The sequence below is a fragment of the Oryx dammah genome, unplaced genomic scaffold, assembly GCF_014754425.2.
Source record: "Oryx dammah isolate SB20612 unplaced genomic scaffold, SCBI_Odam_1.1 HiC_scaffold_12, whole genome shotgun sequence".
NCBI classification, from domain to species: domain Eukaryota; kingdom Metazoa; phylum Chordata; class Mammalia; order Artiodactyla; family Bovidae; genus Oryx; species Oryx dammah.
The window spans coordinates 5280439-5297992 of NW_024070196.1; the positions used below are offsets into that span (position 1 = coordinate 5280439).

The 17554-nt window shown below is 38.1% G+C and overlaps 1 protein-coding gene and 1 non-coding gene across 3 annotated transcripts in view; one reads left to right on the forward strand and one right to left on the reverse strand.

The window, feature by feature from the left end:
• Window positions 1-17554, forward strand: part of FBXW7 (F-box and WD repeat domain containing 7) — a 221866-nt gene that overhangs the window by 94339 nt on the left and 109973 nt on the right. The window lies entirely within an intron of this gene.
• Window positions 16969-17075, reverse strand: LOC120871672. Its single transcript, XR_005723095.1, has one exon. It is a non-coding gene; the product is annotated as a U6 spliceosomal RNA (small nuclear RNA).

Genomic DNA, 17554 nt, shown 5'->3' on the forward strand with positions numbered 1-17554 from the left:
AAATATAGGTCCAGAGGGGCATTCAGTTCTGTTTAAGACAAATTAAAAATTCTGATCCAAGATGTACCTTCTTTGTCAGTCCTCTCTACCTAACCCCCTTTTTCTTAAGAAAAAGTAAACATGGGGGAAATATTTTCATGGTTTATTTATCTGTACTCACAGCTTGGCCAGATAGTTTAACATTGTAGAATTCCTGGCAGTTCTTGAGGTCATTACCTGGCCTCTGCTTGTCCTCTGCTACAGTTTTTTCTCCTTTAGGTCACCATTTATTGCTGAGGCTCTCTCCGTGAGAAGGCCTGTCCCTAATGGCTTTAAAGCATTACTGTGCTGGAGAAAATTCTTTCTGGACCAATGTGACTTTCACATTATACTGACCTCATCCCTTAATGATAAATGAATGAACTAATTCTCAACTAAAAAAACATGTTTTGTAGAAAAATAGACAATAGTCTCTAGTTGTTTCATTGCTTTGTCATCAACCGTGTATTGAACTGTATTTGTGTACATTCAAGTTTATATTTGTATATGACCATGTACAGTAAAGGAAAGGGGCTTTGGGGTTAGGCTAACTTGTTAAATTAAGTCAAGTTTGGGTGACTGAGTTTTGATGATGTAAGGATATTACTAAGTAATCTGATGATAGGATATTTTTGAAGATTGAGAGAATTCACATAAAGCATCTAGCACGGTGCCAGGCGTAAAGCAATAACAAATGTTGTGTCCTTTTCTAATGATGCAGCATGAGACTGCAGAAACTTCTGAGGTTACCTCTGTAGCAAAAGTCAGATTCATTGACTACTGTAATTCCCATTCTTAATTCCTATCCTGACTATCATAATTCCTCTACAAGCATATATACGTACTTGTGAGTGCACTCATACATTAAGATCCTCCTACTGATTTAAGGCTTATTCTTCCCTTAATTGATTAATATGTTATTAGTTTCAAACCTTTTCTAGTCAGATATTGATGCCAGTAATGGTAAAAGATTGGTAGGGAAGCTCTTTACTTGATGTAAGTTCATATTCTGATTAGACTAGTGATGCTTCCAAGTGAAGGGTGCTGTGCTTAAGCCTCTGCGTCAGCAGTTTTGTTCATGCCTGTTGCACTTTTCCAACAGATTGTAAACTGTTTCCCTAGCTACATGGTGAGAGGCATTGGCTACTTTTTGAAAGTAAGGCATTGCTTACTTTTTAAAAAACCATGGCATCTTCCCCCAGTCAAAACAAAATACACCAGATTGCTTGTTTTATGCTACTGTGTTGTGTTAATCATATGAATTTTCCTTTGGAATAATTTATAAGTGAATATGAAGTTAATTTGATTAATATGAAAATAACCCCTTTTCTGTTCCCTTTCTATTTGTTTTTCAGTAAAATTTCTATTCTTTAATATGGTCATTACTTTACTCTTCCATTTATAGATAAAAATACAGTTGCAAAGATGATTTTCTTTTCCCAAGCTTGCTGGCTTTTAGTGTAAAAAGGAAAGAATATCTTCAATATTTCTGTAACTGAGAAACTTTACCTGAAGTTGCTTACCTCACAATACCATTTGCAGTAATGTTAGAGAATATACATGCTGTATGTTTTATGGAATATGTGCTATATGAGTTTGTAGTGGCTATTATTACGTTCTTTTGTGTTCTGAAATCTTAAGAATCAGAACTCATGGAATTTGACCTGAGAGTAAAAAGTATCTGGCTTTCATTACTTTTAAAATTGTTATTTATAATAAAATTATAATTCTATATATAAATTTGCATGAAGTAAGTAAGTAATTTTGAGGTCATGTTACATATTTTTGCTTAGAACCAATTTATATATTTGATCAAATCTAAGAAGCTTGAGGTTCACAATTATTTTAGCTATTAGAGAAGAAAAAATGCTACCATTTAAACTATGGCATGCTATCAATTTTTCAGAGAAGCTAAGATATGAAAAAAATGTGACATTTAGAATCTATGAAATGTTCAGGTGTGTGTGTTTTCAGATTTTAGGGGTCTTTTTTGATGAGGAGCAAATTTTATGTTGCTGGTTGTTGAGAGCCTATGCAATTCTCTGTATATGTACAACTTCATCAATTCTTTGTGTTGATTCATTCGCTTCCTTTGGTATTTATTGAATGATTTGCATGTGCAGACCTGTGTCACTTTTCAAGTCGCATAAAATTTGTTCCTCCTTGGAGTTTCTATTATATGCAAAGTACCTGCATACTCAGTCATGTCGAACTTCCAGAGCATTAAAAAAAATTAAGTAATTAAAGGGGTTTCCCTGGTGACTCAGATAGTAAAGAATCTACCTGCAATGCGGGAGATGGGAATATCTTTCATGCAAAGATGGTTAAATAAAGGACAGAAATGGTATGGACCTAACAGAAGCAGAGGATATTAAGAAAAGGTGGCAACAATACACAGAAGAACTATACAAAAAAGCTCTTTACAACTCAGATAATTATGATGCTGTGATCACTCACCTAGACCCAGACATCCTGGAATGTGAAGTAAAGTGAGACTTAGGAAGCATCACTATGAACAAAGCTAGTGGAGGTGATGGAATTCCAGTTGAGCTATTTCAAATCCTGAAAGATGATGCTGTGAAAGTGTTGTACTCAATATGCCAGCAAATTTGGAAAAATCAGCGGTGGCCACAGGACTGGAAAAGGTCCGTTTTCATTCCAATCCCAAAGAAAGGCAATGCCAAAGAATGCTCAGACTACCGCACAATTGCACTCATCTCACACACTAGTAAAGTAATGCTTAAAATTCTCCAAGCCAGGCTTCAGCAATGTGTGAACTGTGAACTTCCTGATGTTCAAGCTGGTTTTAGAAAAGGCAGAGGAGCCAGAGATCAAATTGCCAACATCCGCTGGATCATTGAAAAAGCAAGAGAGTTCCAGAGAAACATCTATTTCTGCTTTATTGACTATGCCAAAGCCTTTGACTGTGTGGATCACAAGAAACTGTGGAAAATTCTGAAAGAGATGGGAATACCAGACCACCTCACCTGCCTCTTGAGAAATCTGCAGATCAGGAAGCAACAGTTAGAACTGGACATGGAACAACACACTGGTTCCAGATCAGGAAAGGAGTACATCAAGGCTGTATATTGTCATGCTGTTTATTTAACTTATATGCAGAGTACATCATGAGAAACGCTGGGCTGGAAGAAGCACAAGCAGGAATCAAGATTGCCGGGAGAAATAATCAATAACCTCAGATATGCAGATGACACCACTCTTATCAGTTTGGTTCTGTCTCTCAGTCGTGTCAGACTCTTTGCAACCCCATGAACTGCAGCACGCCAGGCCTCCCTGTTCATCACCAACTTCTGGAGTTTACCCAAACTCAAGTGGGTGATGCCATCCAACCATCTCATCCTCTGTCATCCCCTTCTCCTCACGACTTCAGTCTTTCCCAGCATCAGGGTCTTTTCAAATGAGTCAGCTCTTCACATCAGACGGCCAAAGTATTGGGGTTTCAGCTTCGACATCAGTCCTTCCAATGAACACCCAGGACTGATCTCCTTTAGGATGGACCAGTTGGATCTCCTTGCAGTCCAAGGGATTCTCAAAAGTGTTCTCCAACACCAAGTTCAAAAACATCAATTCTTCAGCACTCAGCATTCTTTATAGTCCAGCTCTCACATCTGTACATGACCACTGGAAAAACCAAGCCTTGACTAGACCTTTGTTGACAAAGTAATGTCTCTGCTTTTCAATATGTTGTCTAGGTTGGCCATAACTTTCCTTCCAAGGAGCAAGTGTCTTTTAATTTCATGCCTTCAGTTACCATCTGCAGTGATTGTGGAGCCCTAAAAAATAAAGTCAGCCACTATTTCCACTGTTTCCCCATCTTTTTGACGTGAAGTGATGGGACCGGATGCCATGATGTTAGTTTTCTAAATGTTGAGCTTTAAGGCAACTTTTTCACTCTCCTCTTTCACTTTCATCAAGAAGCTCTTTAGTTCCTCTTCACTTTCTGCCATAAGGGTGGTGTCATCTGCATATCTGAGGTTATTGATATTTCTCTTAGCAATCTTGACTCCAGATTGTGCTTCCTCCAGCCCAGAGTTTCTCATGATGTACTCTGCATGTAAGTTAACTAAGCAGGGTGACAATATACAGCTTTGACATACTCCTTTCCCGATTTGGAACCAGTCTGTTGTTCCATGTCCAGTTCTAACTGTTGCTTCCTGACCTGCATACAGGTTTCTCAAGAGGCAGATCAGGTGGTCTAGTATTCCCATCTTTTTCAGAATTTTTTACAGTTTGTTGTAATCCACACAGTCAAAGGCTTTGGCATAGTCAATAAAGCAGAAATAGATGTTTTTTTTTTGGAACTCTTTTGCTTTTTCAATGATTCAGCAAATGTTGGCAATTTGATATCCGGTTCCTCTGTCTTTTCTAAAACCACCTTGAACATCTGGAAGTTCATGGTTCATGTATTGCTGAAGCCTGGCTTGGAGGATTTTGAGCATTACTTTACTAGTGTGTGAGATGAGTGCAATTATGTTTGTAGTTTGAACATTCTTTGGCATTTCTTTGGGATTGGAATGAAAACGGACCTTTTCCAGTCCTGTGGCCTCTGCTGAGTTTTCCAAATTTTCTCATATTGAGTGCAGCACGTTCACAGCTGAAATCATCTTTCAGGATTTGAAATAGCTCAACTGGAATTCCATCACCTCCACTAGCTTTGTTCGTAGTGATACTTCCTAAGGCCCACTTGATTTTGTATTCCAGATGTCTGGGTCTAGGTGAGTGATCACACCATTGTGATTATCTGGGTTGTGAAGATCATTTTGTACAGTTCTTCCATGTATTCTTGCCACCTCTTCTTAATATCTTCTGCTTCTGTTAGGTCCATACCATTTCTGTCCTTTATCGAACCCATCTTTGCATGAAATGTTCCCTTGGTATCTCTAATTTTCTTGAAGAGATCTCTAGTCTTTCCCATTCTCCTCTATTTCTTTGCACTGATCACTGAGGAAGGCTTTCGTATCTCTCCTTGCTGTTCTTTGGAACTCTGCATTCAAATGGGTATATCTTTCTTTCTTTGCTTTTCGCGTCTCTTCTTTTCGCAGCTATTTGTAAGGCCTCCTAGACAGCCATTTTTCTTTTTTGCATTTCTTTTTCTTGGGGATGGTCTTGCTCCCTGACTCCTGTACAATATCACAAACCTCCATCCATAGTTCATCAGGCACTGTCTATCAGATCTAGTCCCTTGAATCTATTTCTCACTTCCACTGTATAGTCATAAGCGATTTGATTTAGGTCATACCTGAATGGTCTAGTGGTTTTCCCCACTTTCTTCAATTTAAGTCTGAATTTGGCAATAAGGAGTTCATGATCTGAGCCACAGTCAGCTCCCAGTCTTGTTTTTGCTGACTGTATAGAGCTTCTCCATCTTTGATTGCAATGAATAGAATCAATCTGATTTCTGTATTGACCATCTGGTGATGTCCATGTGTAGAGTCTTCTCTTGTATTGTTGGAAGGGGGTGTTTGCTCTGAGCAGTGCGTTCTCTTGGCAAAACTTTATTAGCCTTTGCCCTGCTTCATTCTGTACTTCAGGGCCAAGTGTGCCTGTTACCCCAGGTGTTTCTTTACTTCCTACTTTTGCATTCCAGTCCCCTATAATGTAAAGGGCATCTTTTTTGGGTGTTAGTTCTAAAAGGTCTTATAGGTCTTCATAGAACCGTTTAACTTCAGCTTCTTCAGCATTCATTACTGGTCAGGGCATAGACTTGCATTACTGTGATATTGAATGGTTTGCCTTGGAAACGAACAGAGATCATTATGTCGTTTTTGAGATTGCATCCAAGTACTGCATTTCAGACTCTCTTGTTCAACATGATGGCTACTCCATTTCTTCTAAGTGCTTCCTGCCCATAGTAGTAGATATAATGGTCATCTGAGTTAAATTCACCCATTCCAGTCCATTTTAATTCACTGATTCCTAGAATGTCCATGTTCTCTCTTGCCATCTCCTGTTTGACTACTTCCAATTTGCCTTGATTCATTCCAGGGTCCTATGCAATATTGCTCTTTACAGCATCGGACCTTGCTTCTATGACCAGTCACATCCACAACTGGACGTTGTTTTTCTTTTTGTTCCCTCCCTTCATTCTTTCTGGAGCTATTTCCCCTGATCTCCAGTAGCATATTGGGCACCTGCCGACCTGGGGAGTTCATCTTTCAATGTCCTATTTTTTGCTGTTTCATACGGTTCATGGGGTTGTCAAGGCAAGAATACTGAAGTGGTTTGCCATTCCCTACTCCAGTGGACCACATTCTGTCAGACCTCTCCACCATGACCCCTCTGTCTTGGGTGGCTCCACACGGCATGGCTTAGTTTCACTGAGTTAGACAAACTGTGGTCTGTGTGATCAGGTTGGCTTAAAGCAAAGAAGAACTAAAGAGCCTCTTGATGAAAGTGAAAGAGGAGAGTGAAAACGTTGGCTTAAAAGTCAACATTCAGAACACTATGATCGTGTCATCCGGTCCCATCACTTTATGGCAAAAAGATGGGGCAGCAATGGAAACAGTGACAGATTTCATTTTTGAGGGCTCCAAAATCACTGCAGATGGTAACTGCAGCCATGAAATGAAAAGACGCTTGCTCCTTGGAAGGAAAGTTATGACCAACCTAGACAGCATATTAACAAGCAGAGACATTACTTTGCCAACAAAGGTCCATCTAGTCAAAGCTATGGTTTTTCCAGCAATCATGTATGGATGTGAGTGCTGGACTATAAAGAAAGCTGAGCACCGAAGAATTGATGCTTTTGAACTATGGTGTCGGAGAAGACTCTTGAGAGTCCCTTGGGTTGCCAGGAGATCTAACCAGTCCATCCTAAAGGAATCAGTCCTAAATATTCACTGGAAGGACTGAGCTGAAGCTGAAACTCCAATACTTTGGCCTCCTGATGGGAAGAGCCGACTCATTAGAAAAGATCCTGATCTTGAAAAGGTTGAAGGCGAGAGGAGCGGGGGATGACAGAAGATGAGATAGTTGGATCCAGGCATCAATGACTGGATGACTGGATGGACATGAGTTTGAGTAAACTCTGGAGTTGGTGATGGACCAGAAGGCCTGGTGTGCTACGGTCCATGCAGTTGCAAAGAGTCAGACATGACTGAGTGAGTGAACTGAACTGAATGCAGGAGACCTTGGTTCAGTGCCTGCATTGGGAAGATCCTCTAGAGACGGGAATGGCTAACCACTTGAGTATTCTTGCCTGGAGAATTCTGTGGACAAAGAAGTTTGGTGGGCTACAGTCCATAGGTTTGCAAAGAGTCGGCACGACTGAGAGATGAACACTTTCACTTTCATAAAGTAATACATACTTATACCTACAGCTAGATTTCAAGCTATCCGAGGGCTAGATTGCTTCTTTACATGTCACATCTGCTTCATTTCCTATTGGATACTTCATAGTTTATTGTAGTTTATGATTAATTCAACCTAATTTAGAATAGCAGGAAAAAATGAGTAGCACATCCACTTCAAAAGAGTATCTATATGATTATGTTTTAATGTAATCCGGAGTTTTGAATTTTAGAAGAATATGATCAAACTTTGTAACTCTAAAATGAGATACCAAAGGTTTCTTCAAATTACTGTCTGAAATTTAGGTGACTTTTCTAGATTTTTTGAGAGTAGAAGAAATCCATAAAAGCCCAACAGTCTGGCAGCTGTAGCTTGTTACCCAGCTACATAAGTGAATTACTATTTTGAATACTGCTTGTATAATCGTGAAATGAAGAGGTATCTAGGAGTAAATTAACTGGCTTCAAGCTATGTGCTGCATCCCCGAATTTGTTAAATTTGCCAAATTTGGCAGCTGTTAGACTGCTACAGGAGCAATGAGTGGATATTGTACTGAGTAGTTTCTTTTAGGATTTTTAAGATATGCATCAGGCATTTAGGGCTTTCCTCATAGTTCAGTCAGTAAAGCATCTGCCTGCAGTGCAGGAGACCCAGGTTCAATTCCTGGGTCAGGAAGATCCCCTGGAGAAGGAAATGGCAACCCAGTCCAGTATTCTTGCCTGGAGAATCCCATGGACAGAGGAGTGCGGTAGGCTACAGTCCATGGGATCACAAGAGTTGGACACAACTTAGCAACTGAATCACAGGCAGTTTAACACACTTTGTCAAATTTTCTCTTTTTACTTTGAAATGATATTTATTTTAAGAGTTTGGAATGAAAATTATTGTTGAAAGTAATTCAGATGACACTGGACCATTGCTGATGAATTTTATTAAATAAACAGATCTTATCTATAATCTTCTAGTTTTTAAGCTGTTCTTTTTATTGTAAAATAAATTATAGATACAGGAAACTATATAAAACAAATAAATACTTCAGTGCATTAAGATGATGTATACTTTTTTGTTGAAGTATATTTGATTTATAGTTTTAGGTCTGCAACATAATGATTCAATATTTTTATACAGTATACTCCATTTAAAATTATTATAACATTTCTCTGTGCTATACAGTATTTCATTGTTGCTCATGTATTTAATACATAGTGGTTTGTATCTCGTAATCTCCTATCCCTGTCTTGCTTCTTTCCCCTTTAGTTTGTTCTCTTCATCTGTGAGTCTGTTTCTGTTCTGTTATATTCATTCATCTGTCTTATTTTTTAGATTCCATGTATATCCACTGTTTGTCTTATTTCACTAAGTGTTGAACAGGCCCATCGATGATGTTGCAAATGGCAGAACTTCTTTGTTATGGCTGAGTAATATTCTGTATCTTTATGCATTCATCTGCTGATAAATACTTAGCTTGCTTCCATATCTTTTCAATTATAAATAATCCTGGTGCATATATCTTTTCAAATTAGTCTTTTTTTTTTTTTTGATATATACCCAGGTCTAGAATTGCTGGGTCACATGGTACTTCTATTTTTAGTTTTTTGAGGACCCTCCATACTGTTTTCCATAGTTGACTGCACCAGTTCACATTCTCACTAGCAGTGTGCTAGGGTTCCCTTTTTTCCACATCCTTGCCAGTGTTTTGCTATTTGTAGAATTTTGGTAATGGCTGTTCTAAGAGATGTGAGGTGTTATCTCATTGTAGTTTTGATTTGCATTTGTCTGATTTTTTTTTTTTTGTAAGAAAACATTTCTGAAGCCTTTATTTACAAAAGCTTTAAAAACAAATAATCCTCCTGTTTTGCAAATGTTTTGTTTAAAAAGGACCACCTAGTTACATTGAAATATCATGAATAAAGAATGTACAAGGGAAACCAATGTGGCTAACATTTGGAGATTTGCTAATATTCCCGATTAAAGTGCAGATGACACACATCATAACTTGTAGTCTGTCATTTCAGGGCAGTTAATGATTACCAAAATGCCTTCCTACACGTGCTCTGGTCTGGTCATATATTCTGCATGGCTGAATATTTCACAGTCTCTTTTGTCAATATATATAAAATAGATTGCAAAGATATACACAAATAAATAAGCATTACACTCCTCAGGTAGTTTTATTAGTTATACTGTATATTGCTAATAAATATATATATTTTTGTATGATGTTGTTTAGCACCAAATTTCTCCATTATTTATCTTTGTAGCAATTATGAAAGCTCAACTTTTTTGTCTTCTAATTTTATTTGGTACAAAATATACATAAAGACTTGACACTCTTTGGATTTGAATGAAATTGATTTGTGGAATCAAGAAATCAAGAGCATCATAAGTATGGGTATAAAATATTTTAAAATAAGGGTAAACAGTGATGGAATAAAAAGAGGCAGATAAGGGAAATGTGCTATCATAAAATAACTGTAGCTTCAACATCTTGGCTACCAGTTTCCTGGCAGACATTAAACATCCAATCACAAAGGATTTTTCCTGAAGGATGTAAAGCTGGTTGAGCATTAGTGATGTTGAGCATCTTTTTATGTGCATGTTAGCCATCTCCAAATCTTCTCTGGAGAAATGTCTATTCAGACCTCCTGCCCATTTTTTAATCTTTTTTTTTTTTTATGTTGATAGATGATACATAGTTGTAAGTACCACACAGCTCAATACACAGAAGTCTGTCAACTATCCCAGAAGCACCTCCATGTGCCCTGACTCAATCATAGCCCCATCCCTTCTTTTAAGTAACTGTTTTCCTCTGAGTTGGGCTTCCCTTGTGGCTCAGCTGGTAAAGAATCCACCCGCAGTGCGGGAGACCTAGGTTAGAAAGATCCCCTGGAGAAGGGAAAGGCTACGTACTCCAGTATTCTGGCCTGGAGAATTCCACGGACGGTATAGTCGATGAGGTTGCAAAGAGTGTGACATGACTGAGTGACTTTCACATTCACTTTCCTCTAAGTTACTCTTACAGAGATCAGCTCCTTTTCTTTATGATACTCTCACTCAATTATGTCTCCCTAGATACTGTTGTTTAATCTTGACCATTTAAAAAAAGAATTACTGTTTCTTATTTTTAAATATTATAAAGTAATTAATATTTAACATTTAAATATTTAAATTATTGAAATATTTTTAATAAAAATAAACAGTCTTTTTTCAAATGGTCAAGATACTGTTGTTTAATCTTGACCATTTAAAAAAAAGTTACTGTTTCTTTAAATCTGTTTCAATCTACAGATTTATATGCTATACCTTTCTTAAACTATATCTGTTTGATCTGTTTTTCATAGTTTGGATTTGACTAATTGCATACATCATGGTACAGTTCAACATATTCATCGTCCTTTTTAATTTCCTCAAATTGGCAGCTGGATTCAGAGGCTTTATTAGGCTTGGTTTGATCCTTCTGTCATGGCATGGTGAGTTATTTCCTTAGGAGTCACCTCGTGTCTAATTTGCTTCCTTTTATGATGTTAGCAGCTGTTGATATTCAGGTCTCTGTCCATTAATTTATTGAAATTAAAATGTTAGCATTCTAATTCTCTCATTCCTTTTTCATTTACTAACATAATTTTATAAAGGAATACTTTCCCTTATTTGCTGTTTGATTCCTTAGTGCTCTGGTTCATTTAGAAAGGTAGTAATGGTGTATTATTCCAGCATATACTGGTTTAGCTATAAGGACCATATTTGAAAGCCAAAACCCTAAACTGTGAGTGGTAATTAAATAATTGTAATTAAATATTTTTAATTAGAGGAAGAATAAAAATTTATCCCCTGGAGTTTGCTCAAACTCATGTCCATGGAGTCATTGATGCCATCCAGTCATCTCATCCTGTGTTGCCCACTTCTCCTCCTGCCTTCAATCTTGCCCACCATCAGAGTCTTTTCCAATGAGTCAGCTCTTCACATCAGGGGGCCAGAGTATCGGAGATTCAGCATCCCTCCTCCCAGTGAATGTTCAGGGTTATAGAGAGCAATGTGTTGTTGTTTAGTTGCTAAGTTGTGTATGACTTTTGTGACCCCATGAACTGTAGCCCATTAGGTTCCCCTGTCCACGAAATTTCCCAGGCAAGAATACTGGAGTGGGTTGCTGTTTCTTTCTCCAGGAAATCTTCCTGACCCAGGGATCGAACCCAAGTCTCCTGCATTGACAGGCAGATTCTTTACTGCTAAACCACCAGGGAAACTCATATTAATAGATAACAATATAGACAGATTTAAGTACATAATGCTTAGCTGAAAAAGCAGACAGAAACAAACCCCCCAAAGAGACGCAAGTTATACAAGAGTATAAACTATATTATGTAATTTATATAGATTTCAGAAACAGGCAAAATTAATCAGTGGTGTTAAAAGTCATAGTTACTCTTGCGGGTGAAGATAGATTTAAGTACATAATGGATTCCCAAGAGGGATTTCTAGGGTGTTAGAATGTTCTTTTTTAGAATTAATTTTAGCTTTATTGAGGTCTGAAAAAAAGTGAAAGTGTTAGTCACTCATGTCTGACTCTTTGCAACCCCATGGACTATAGCCCACCAGGCCTCTCTGTTCATGGGGTTCTCCAGGCAAGAATACTAGACTGGGTAGCCATTCCCTTATCCAGGGCATCTTCTTGACCAAGGGGTTGAACTGGGGTCTCCTGTATTGCAGGCAGATTCTTTACCATCTGAGTTGCCAGGGAAGCTATAGTTGACATCTAAAGTTGTAACATATTTAAACTGTGTATAGTGGTGATTTTATATATTAATATATATTCATTGTGAATGAATTTCCCCATATAGTTAATTAACACATCCAAGGCGTTCCTGGTGGCTCAGTGGTAAATAATCTGCCTGCCAGTGCAAGAGACATGGTTTTGATGGCTAGGTAGGGAAGATCCCCTGGAGAAGGAAATGGCAACTCTTTCAGTATTCTTGCCTGGGAGATCCCATGGACAGAGAAGTCTGGTGAGCTATAGTCCATTCGGTTGCAGAAGAGTAGGACATGACTTAGAGACTAAACAACAACGCTACCTCACCTCACTTATTTCTCTCTTTTTTTTCCATGAGAACATTTAAGTTCTACCCCGTTAGCAAATTTCAGTTCTCTAATACAGTGTTGTCTACTTTAGTCATCCTGATTTACATCAAATCCTCAGACATCATTAATCTTAGAGCTGAAAGCTTCTTTCTTCTTACCAACCTGTTTCTGTGAGTTTGGCTTTTTTTGTTTAAGATTCCCTGTTTTTATCCATTCATCCATTAGCGGACGCTTAGGTTGATGCCCTATCTTAGCTTCGGTGAATAATGCACATAAGATGTAGATATCTCTTCAGTATCCTGTTTCCATTCCCTTTGGATATGTACCCAGAAGTGGGATTTCTAGAGCATATGGTGCTGTTTTCCACAGGAGCTGTACCAGTTTGCATTCCCCCCAGTAGTGTACAGTAGATCTGTTCTGCCCACCCCACCCCACCGCCCCAAACACTCCTCTTGTAACCTTTGAACTGCTTTGGTTTTGAAGATACTCACTCTAACCTTGTATTTGTATACCCAAATTGAGTTAAGAATTGAATTGCATATCTCTAAGAAAGAGGCTGCTGATCTTCTATGTCATACCTAACTCATGATGAAGTAACCTATTATGACGTGTTCTAAAAGTTGATAACAGAAGGTTATTTATTAGCTAATAAGAATAACATGTTAAGTACTCACTATGTGTCAGGCACATCTTAAAACATTTTACATGCATTATCTATCTAATCCTCAAAATAACTCTGTGAGGTAGAGGTGCCATTTTAAATTCCCTTTTGCAGATGAGATAACTGAGATTAAAGGCACTGGGTGATATGTCCAAGTTTACATAGCTTAATAGTGGTAGAAGTAAAATTTGTATTGTCATCTATTGCTGAACATGGGCTCTTAACCACTGGGTTTTATGACCTCAGTTTTATGCAGCTGTTTTCACTGTCGATTTGGCTTTGACCAAATGGAGCACTGACCCACTCACTGTTCTGTTCCTAATTGGAAGAAATATGAGAAAGGAGAATCAGTTCAGTTCAGTTCAGTCGCGTCCGACTCTTTGCAACCCCCTGAATCGCAGCACGCCAGGCCTCCCTGTCCATCACCAACTCCCGGAGTTCACTCAGACTCAGGTCCATTGAGTTGGTGATGCCATCCAACCATCTCATCCTGGGTCGTCCCCTTCTCCTCCTGCCCCCAGTCCCTCCCAGCATCAGAGTCTTTTCCAATGAGTCAACTCTTCACATGAGGTGGCCAAAGTACTGGAGCTTCAGCTTCAGCATCATTCCTTCCAAAGAAATCCCAGGGCTGATCTCCTTCAGAATGGACTGGTTGGATCTCCTTGCAGTCCAAGGGACTCTCAAGAGTCTTCTCCAACAACACAGGTCAAAAGCATCAATTCTTCGGCGCTCAGCCTTCTTCACAGTCCAACTCTCAAATCCATACATGACCACTGGGCCTTATCTTAAGGGCTTTTTTGTTTTAAAAACATTTTAATTAACTTATTTTTAATTGAAGAGTAGAGTAGTTGGTTCACAAATACTGTGTTGGTTTTTGCTGTGTTTCAACATGACTCAACCCTAGGTGTGCATATGTCCCTTGCCTCTTGAACCTACCTCCCACCCCATCCCAGCAGTCTAGGTTGTCACAGAGCCTGGACTTGAGCTCTCTGCGTCGCACAGCAGATCACCCCTGGCTATCTGTTTCACATATGGTGGCGTGTGCCCCACTCCTCAGGCCATGCCCACAGCTCTGTTCTCTGTCTGCATCTCTGTTCCTGCCCTGCAGATAGATTCATCACTACCATTTTTCTAGATTCCATATAGATGCTTTACTAGATGATACTTGTTTTTCTCTTTCTGACTTACATCACTCTGTCCAACAGGCTCTAGGTTCATCTACCTCATTAGAACTCTCTCAGATGCCTTCTAAATATGGGTGAGTAACATTCCGTTGCATATATGTGCTGCAGCTTCTTTATGCATCCATCTGTTGATGGGCACCTAGCTTGCTTCCATATCCCAGCTATTGTAATAGTGCTGCAGTGAACGTTGAGGTATATGTGTCTTTTTTGTAGTAGTGGGATTGCTGGGTCATATGGTGCTTTTATTCCTAGTTTTTTAAGGACTCTCCATACTGTTCTTCATAGTGGCTGTATCAATTTACATTCCCACCAACAGTGCAAGAGGGTTCTTTTTGCTCCACACCCTCTCCAGCATTTGTTTGTAGATTTTTTTTTTTGATGATGGCTGTCCCTACTGATGTGAGGTGATATCTCATAGTAGTTTTGATTTACATCTCTCTAATAATGTATGATGTTGAGCATCTTTTCATGTGTTTATTAGCCATCTGTACGTCTTCTTTGGAGAAACCTCTGTTTAGGTCTTTTGCCCACATTTTGTTTGGGTTGTTTGTTTTTCTGGTATTGATTTGCATGAGCTGCTTATATATTTTGGAGATAAATCCTTTGTCAGTTGTTTCATTTGCTCTTATTTTCTCCCATTCTGAGAGTTGTCTTTTCACCTTGTTTATAGTTTCCTTTAGTGTCCTTTTAAGTTTAATTAGGTCCCACTTGTTTATTTTTGCTTTTATTTCCGTTACTCTAGAAGGTGGGCCATAGATGATCTTGCTGTGATTTATGTCTTAGAGTATTCTGCTATATTTTCCTCTAAGCGTTTTATAATTTCTCGTCTTACATTTAAGTCTGTTATCCATTTTGCGCTTATCTTTGTGTATGGTGTTAGGAAGTGTTCTAATTTCCTTCTTTAACATGTAGCTGTCCAGTTTTTGCAGCACCACTGTTGAAGAGAGTATCATTTCTCCATTGTATAGTCTTGCCTCTTTGTCAAAGATAAGGTGTCCACAGGTGTGTGGGTTTATCTCTGGGCTTTCTATCTTGTTCCATTGGTCTATATTTCTGTGCCAGTATTGTGCTGTCTTGATGACTGTAACTTTGTGTATGGTCTGAAGTGAGGAAGCTTGATTCTTCCAGCTCCATTATTCTTTCTCAAGATTTCTTTAGCTATTCAGGATCATTTGTGTTTCCATACGAATTGTGAAATTTTTTGTTCTAGTTCTGTGAAAAAATGCCATTGGTAATTTGATAGGGATCTCATCGAATGTATAGATTGCATTTGGTAGTATTGTCATTTTCACAATATTGATTCTTCCAACCCGGGAACATGGAGTATCTCTCCATCTGTTTATGTTGTCTTTGATTTATTTCATCAGTGTCTTACAATTTTCAGTATACAGTTCTTTTGTGTCCTTAGGTAGGTTTATTCCTAGATATTTTATTCTTTTTGTTGCAATGGTAAATGGGGTTGTTTCCTTACTTTTTCTTTCTGATTTTTTGTTGTTAGTGTATAAGAATGCAAGTTCTTATTCCTGTGTATTGATTTTCTATCCTGCAACTTTGCTAAATTCATTGATTTGCCCTAGTAATCTTCTGATATAATCTTTAGGGTTTTCCATATATAGTATCACGTCATCTGCAAAGAGTTTTACTTCTTTTTTCCAATCTGGATTCCTTTTATTTCTTTTTCTTCTCTGAGTGTTGTAGTTAGGACTTTGGAACTACAATAATAGTAGGTTATTATGTTGAATAATAGTGGAGAGAGTGGGCACCCTTGTCTTGTTCCTGATCTTAGAGGGAATGCTTTCAGTTTTTCACCACTGAGAATAATGTTTGCTGTGGGTTTATCATATATGGCCTTTATTATGTTCCAGTAGGTTCCTTCTATGCCCATCTTTTGAAGAGTTTTTATCATAAATGGGTGCTGAATTTTGTCCACAGCTTTTCTACATCTATTGAAATGATCATATGACTTTTATCTGTCAGTTGTTAATATGGTGTACCATATTGATTGATTTGCATGTGTTGAAGAATCTTTGCATACCTGAGATAAACCCAACTTGATCTTTTTAGTGTTGTTGAATTGTTTCCTAAGGATTTCTGTATCTATTTTCATCAGTGGTACTGGCCTATAATTTTCTTTTTTTGTGAAGTCTTTATCTAGTTTTCGTATTGGGGTGATGGTGACCATGTAGAATGAGATTGGAAGTGTTTCTTCCTCTGAAATTTTTTGGAAGAGTTTGAGAAAGATAGGCATTAGCTCTTTTCTAAATGTTTGGTGAAATTCACCTGTGAAGCCACTGGTACTGACCTTTTGCTTTTTGAGAGATTGTTTAAGTCATAGTTTCAGTTTCAGTGCTTGTGATTGGCTTCTTCATAGTTACTGTTTCTTCCTGGTTCAGTCTTGGCAGGTGGGATTTTTCTAAGAACATGTCCGTTTCTTCCAAGTTGTTCATTTTATTGGCATGTAGTTGCTCATAATAGTTTCTTATGATCCTTTGTATTTCTGCACTGTCTGTTACAGCCTCTCCTGTTTCATTTCTAATTTTGTTGATTTTTCTCTTTTTCTTGTTTCTTGATGAGTCTGGTAATGGTTTGTCAATTTGCTTTATCTTCTCAAAGAACCAGCTTTTAGTTTTATTAATCTTTACTATTGTTTCCTTCATTTCTTTTTCATTTATTTCTGCTCTGATGTTTATGATGTCTTTCCTTCAGCTAACTTTGGGGTTTAAACCTATGGAATGCTTCACAAAGCTGCGTGTCATCCTTGCGCTGGGGCCGTGCTAATCTTCTCGGTCTTGCTCCAGTTTCAGTACACGTGCTGCTGACATGAGCACAGCAGGGACTGTTGCATTGAAGAGATAGTTGTAATGGTATTGTGTTACTGTCTCTTGTGTCCTTTTTGTTTTTCTTGGTGCTTCAGGATTTTTATTATGTTGGAGGTTAGTCTAGTGGGATGAACATACACCTTGGCTCAGACATATCTGAATTTCGATCATGTTACTAAATCTTACTGTCTGTAAATATTCAGGTAAATGACCTTAATCCAAGGCTGTTTCCTGTTTTACAAAATGGGAATAATGATGTCAGGATTGTAGATTAAATGAATGTGTTGTACATAGCATAGTGTTAGCTCCTAGTAGACACTCTGGGAATGTTTGCTGATGATTTGAATGTAGTGGAAGTATCTTTAGTAATTTGAATATTAAAAAAAATAACAAAACAGGCTTCTTAGAAACCTGTAAGATTCCCTACTAATATTTTATTTTTTATATCTGGAGTAATTGAATTGCTGTAGTAGAAAAACACAGACATA